Raw genomic sequence first — 6457 nt, forward strand, 5'->3', positions numbered from 1 at the left:
TCAAAAGCACATTATGTTTATTTTCAAGTGGAAATGAGTTTCTCAGCAGCTACCGCCTGCAGTGCCTTTTGAACTTTAACCTCTGCAGGTCTCTTCCAATAGTTTGGGGATGAAGGGCAAGCCCTCGTACATGTCAGACCTTTACAGCTCCTATATTATCTTCATAATCAGTCTAAATTAGTGTCCCCTCAGCCTGTCTGACCTTTCACCTCTAGACGTCCCCCTACAGTTTGGAGATTAAGGGGCAAGCCCTCGTACATGTCGGCCTTCAGTTTGCACCATTCAGCCAGCCTCTGGATGGCGCTCTTCTCAGAGCCAGCACCGACGCTGCCTTGTTCAGCTTGGCCGTTCCTCTCCAGGTAGCGAGTTCCTTCCTCCTGCAGGAAGGTGAGCCTCTCCGGCGGCTCTCGTCAATGGGATGTCCTCGCTCATGTAGGGGTTGAAACGGAAGTAGGTGTTGGGTGGAAGGAGGGCGTCCAGCATGATGTGGACCTCTGACGGGGAGAGAAGAGGTGAGGGAGGTTAGGTCATGTTGCTGGAGTACAGTTAAATCATTTTATATCTTGATAGCTATCATGTTGTTAGTGTAGCTAGTTTAGAGGTAGAGAGGGAAGCAGCTGTCTGGGAGAAGGAGAGAGCATGACGTGGACTTCTGATGAGGGAGACAAAGTTAGTCCATATGTCACTGGTTTATTATGACTTCCTACTTTATAGAGATCCATCAAGTTGTTAATAGTGCCATCACCCGCACACACTGACTAAACATCACTCAGACTGACCATCTACACAGGTAGGCATCAGAGAGAGGTCAAGTACTGGGGAGCTGATGAATGAGAGGAATCAGAGAGGTCAAGTACTGGGGGAGCTGATGAATGAGAGGAATCAGAGAGGTCAAGTACTGGGAGCTGATGAATGAGAGGGAATCGGGGAGAGGTCAAGTACTGGGGAGCTGATGAATGAGAGGAATCAGAGAGAGGTCAAGTACTGGGGAGCTGATGAATGAGAGGAATCGGAGAGAGGTCAAGTACTGGGGAGCTGATGAATGAGAGGATCAGAGAGAGGTCAAGTACTGGGGAGCTGATGAATGAGAGGAATCAGAGAGGTCAAGTACTGGGGAGCTGATGAATGAGAGGAATCAGAGAGGTCAAGTACTGGGGAGCTGATGAATGAGAGGAATCAGAGAGAGGTCAAGTACTGGGGAGCTGATGAATGAGAGGAATCAGAGAGGTCAAGTACTGGGGGAGCTGATGAATGAGAGAATCAGAGAGGTCAAGTACTGGGGGAGCTGATGAATGAGAGGAATCAGAGAGAGGTCAAGTACTGGGGAGCTGATGAATGAGAGGAATCAGAGAGGTCAAGTACTGGGGAGCTGATGAATGAGAGGAATCAGAGAGAGGTCAAGTACTGGGGAGCTGATGAATGAGAGGAATCAGAGAGGTCGAGTACTGGGGAGCTGATGAATGAGAGGAATCAGAGGTCGAAGTACTGGGGGCTGATGAATGAGAGGAATCAGAGAGAGGTCAAGTACTGAGGAGCTGATGAATGAGAGGAATCAGAGAGGTCAAGTACTGGGGAGCTGATGAATGAGAGGAATCAGAGAGAGGTCAAGTACTGGGGAGCTGATGAATGAGAGGAATCAGAGAGAGGTCAAGTACTGGGGAGCTAGATGAATGAGAGGAATCAGAGAGAGGTCAAGTACTTGGGAGCTGATGAATGAGAGGAATCAGAGAGAGATCAAGTACTGGGGAGCTGATGAATGAGAGGAATCAGAGAGAGATCAAGTACTGGGGAGCTGATGAATGAGAGGAATCAGAGAGAGGTCAAGTACTGGGGAGCTGATGAATGAGAGGAATCAGAGAGAGAGGTCAAGTACTGGGGAGCTGATGAATGAGAGGAATCAGAGAGAGATCAAGTACTGGGGAGCTGATGAATGAGAGGAATCAGAGAGAGATCAAGTACTGGGGAGCTGATGAATGAGAGGAATCAAGAGAGAGGTCAAGTACTGGGGAGCTGATGAATGAGAGGAATCAGAGAGGTCAAGTACTGGGGAGCTGATGAATGAGAGGAATCAGAGAGGTCAAGTACTGGGGAGCTGATGAATGAGAGGAATCAGAGAGGTCAAGTACTGGGGAGCTGATGAATGAGAGGAATCAGAGAGAGGTCAAGTACTGGGGAGCTGATGAATGAGAGGAATCAGAGAGGTCAAGTACTGGGGAGCTGATGAATGAGAGGAATCAGAGAGAGGTCAGGTACTGGGGGAGCTGATGAATGAGAGGAATCAGAGAGGTCAAGTACTGGGGAGCTGATGAATGAGAGGAATCAGAGAGAGGTCAAGTACTGGGGAGCTGATGAATGAGAGGAATCAGAGAGGTCAAGTACTGGGGAGCTGATGAATGAGAGGAATCAGAGATCTACTGGGGAGCTGATGAATGAGAGGAATCAGAGAGAGGTCGGGTACTTGGGAGCTGATGAATGAGAGGAATCAGAGAGGTCAAGTACTGGGGGAGCTGATGAATGAGAGGAATCAGAGAGGTCAAGTACTGGGGAGCTGATGAATGAGAGGAATCAGAGAGGTCAAGTACTGGGGAGCTGATGAATGAGAGGAATCAGAGGAGGTCAAGTACTGGGGAGCTGATGAATGAGAGGAATCAGAGAGAGGTCAAGTACTGGGGAGCTGATGAATGAGAGGAATCAGAGAGGTCAAGTACTGGGGAGCTGATGAATGAGAGGAATCAGAGAGAGGTCAAGTACTGGGGGAGCTGATGAATGAGAGGAATCAGAGAGGTCAAGTACTGGGGAGCTGATGAATGAGAGGAATCAGGAGAGAGAGGTCAAGTACTGGGGAGCTGATGAATGAGAGGAATCAGAGAGGTCAGGTACTGGGGGGAGCTGATGAATGAGAGGAATCAGGAGAGGTCAAGTACTGGGGAGCTGATGAATGAGAGGAATCGGAGAGAGGTCAAGTACTGGGGAGCTGATGAATGAGAGGAATCAGAGAGGTCAAGTACTGGGGAGCTGATGAACTTGATGTGCTGAGATGTGTAGGTCAAAATGAAATCATTGAAGGAGTGACTGAAATACAGCATGAGACAAAACAATGGTCTTCCCAACCCCTAACAGGGACTACATGCAGCGAATGATTCACTTAATGAGATTCACAGAAAACAATTGACATCCAACTACATGCAGTGTCTGTTTTAGTAAGCACGTCTCTGACTGACTGACTGACTGACTGACTGACTGACTGACTGGCTGGCTGACTGGTTGGCTGACTTTAATCTGAGTGTTAGAAAATAACCTAATGTGGTTTCATCCCTGTCAAAGGACAGATGTGGACAGTGGACAAACTATACACACACCAACTACACACACCACACACACTCCATGGTCCTCTGTGTGACCCACCCTCTGTGTCTGCAGCACTGCTGATGACATTGGTGATCTTGGCTTTGAGACTGGTGGAGGTGGTGTTGTTCTTGTTGACGGTCTCATAGCAACCCGTACTCCAGGAGACAACACACTGCACTGGGGTGTTGGGCCACAGCTAGCTTACACTCATGGATGGCCAACGCTGTGGGGTTGTTGATGAGGAGACCATCATCCTGGAAACACAGAGACAATCTGACTTTAGAAAATACCACAAGGACTTTAGACAGACCGCTATGTTGTTAAACTGTTTACATACTGCTTTACTTCATCTCCATATGTATATACGATTCTATTGTATTTTTAGTCTATGACACTCCCGACGTTTGCTCATTCCTATATTTTATATATTCCTTAATTACATTATTTTACTTTTTAGGTTTGTAAAGTTGGTAGATATTACTGCACTATTGAAGCTAGGGAACACAAGCATTTAGCTACACCTGCAATAACATCTGCTAAATACGTGACTAATACAATCTGATTTGATTTAATGTTTATGTCTGCATTCTTATCTTGTATGTAAAAGGTACATGACATGCTTTGGTAAAATGTACTGGTAAATGTCTAATATTGAGGTGAGAACATAGTAAAATCCATGTCCTAGTACATTAATGTCTGAGGTAGACATAGTAGAGAAAGTCACCACCATGTCCTAGTAATATATGTCCGAGTGTAGAACATAAGTAAATCACCATGTCCCTAGTACACAATGTCTGAGGTAGAACATAGTAAGAAATCATCACCTATGTCCTAGTACACAATGTCTGAGGTAGAACATAGTAAATCACCACTATGTCCTAGTACATAATGTCTGAGGTAGAACATAGTAAATCACCACCATGTCCTAGTACACAATGTCTGAGGTAGAACATAGTAAATCACCACCATGTCCTAGTACATAATGTCTGAGGTGGTAGAAACACATAGTAAATCATCACCATGTCCTAGTACACAATGTCTGAGGTAGAACAGTAGTAAATCATCACCATGTCCTAGTGCGACACCAATGTCTGAGGTAGAACATAGTCAAATCATCACCATGTCCAGTACAAATGTCTGAGGTAGAACACAGTAAATCTTCACCATGTCCCATAGTACATAATGTCTGAGGTAGAACATAGTAAATCACCATGTCTAGTAAAGGGAGTAGAACAAGAAAATCACACATGTCCTAGTACATAATGTCTGGAGGTGGAAGATAGTAAATCTATCACCATGTCTAGATAATTGAGTGTAGAACATGGGTAAATACCACCATGTCGACATATGTTGGAGGTAGAACATAGTAATATCTAGTAATAAAAAATGTAGAACATAGTAAATCACACACCATGTTAGTGTTATAATGTCTGGAGGTAGAATATAGTAAATCACCAATTGTCTAGCAATAATGTCTGAGAAGAATTGATAGTAAAATCACAGTCCTAGTAATAATGTTGAGGTAGAACAATAGAAAATACAATGTTAGTAATAATGTTGGAGGTAGAACATAGTAAATCATCACCATGTCTAGTACATAATGTTGAGGTAGAACATAGTAAATAATGTCAATAATTGAGGTAGAAATAGAAATAATGTCTAGTAATAATGTTGGAGGTAGAACATAGTAAATAAAACATGTTAGTACATAATGTCTGAGTGTAGAACATAGTAAATACACATGTTAGTACATAATGTAGGTAGAACATAGTAAATACAATCATGTCTAGTCACATAATGTTGAGAGAAACATAGTAAATGTATCACCATGTCCTAGTACAATATAGTCGAGGTAGAACATAGTAAAATACCATGTCCTAGTAATATGTTCTGAGTAGAATATAGTAAATAAGTAAGAGAACATAGTAAATCACCACCATGTCTAGTAATAATTGAGGTAGAATATAGTAAATCACTTGTCACATGTCCTAGTACATAATGTCTGGGAGGTAGAATATGGTAAATAAGTTATAGTTATATTGTCTGAGGTAGAACATAGTAAATATACATGTCTAGTACATAAGTTGGAGGTAGAACATAGTAAAGAAAATAGACAAGTTAAGTAACATAATGATGTGGTAGAAAAGTAAATACCACCATGTCTAGTAATAATTGAGGTAGAATTATAGTAAATCACTCATGTCCTTAGTACATAATGTTGGAGGGAGAACAGAAAATACATAAGGAGGTAGAACATAGTAAAAATAAGGATAATAAATTAGTAATAACGAGGTAGAATGATAGTAAATCACCACCATGTCCTAGTACATAATGTCTGAGGTAGAAACGACAGTAAATCACCATGTCCCAGTACATAATACCTGAGGAACATACAATCATGTCCTAGTTAATAATGTCTGAGGTAGAATTATGGTAAATAAACCTTAGTACATAATGAGAGGAAAGAAAAGAAGAACATAGAAAAAAGGAGATAATATAAATACAGATTAGTAAAAATTAGAACATAGTAAATACAAAATTGAAATAATAGGAATGAGAGAACATAGTAAATAAAGTAATGAAGAATATAAATATTAAATGTTCTAGAATAATCTGAGTGTAGAATATGGAAGAGAAAGTTTGAGGAATTTTAAGTCTAGTGACATAAGTTTTGAAGACTCCAGGGATGCTATATCATTACAAACCAGCGGGTTTAGGAAGAGAAAAGTAGGTTTAGCATCAAGCATGTCTTCAGGCTGAGTGACCAGAATACAGCTTCCACAGCTGCCTTGAAGTGCGCCTAATGCCCTGGGAGGAGACCTGAGCATTGAGCAGAGAATGGGGTGTTCCTCTCCTTGTCAGCAGTCCTCTCAGCTCAAGCCCTAGAGTCATGTGGAGGTCAAGGTTTGTACCGAAATGCCCCAGGCCCTGATCAATGCTGCTCTGTATCTAAACACCGGCCTGTTTAATGAAACGCCCCAGGCCTGATCAATGCTGCTCTGTATCTAAACACCAGGTCTGTTTAATGAAACCTTCCCAGGCCCTGATCAATGCTGCTCTGTATCTAAACACCAGGTCTGTTTAATGAAACGCCCAGGCCCTGATCAAT

General features: G+C 42.7%; 1 pseudogene; it reads right to left on the reverse strand.

The window, feature by feature from the left end:
* Positions 1–202: 202 nt before the first annotated feature.
* Positions 203–3503, reverse strand: LOC123731976 (calcium-independent phospholipase A2-gamma-like; annotated as a pseudogene).
* Positions 3504–6457: the final 2954 nt, after the last annotated feature.

Source organism: Salmo salar, unplaced genomic scaffold, assembly GCF_905237065.1.
Source record: "Salmo salar unplaced genomic scaffold, Ssal_v3.1, whole genome shotgun sequence".
Classification (NCBI taxonomy): Eukaryota; Metazoa; Chordata; class Actinopteri; order Salmoniformes; family Salmonidae; genus Salmo; species Salmo salar.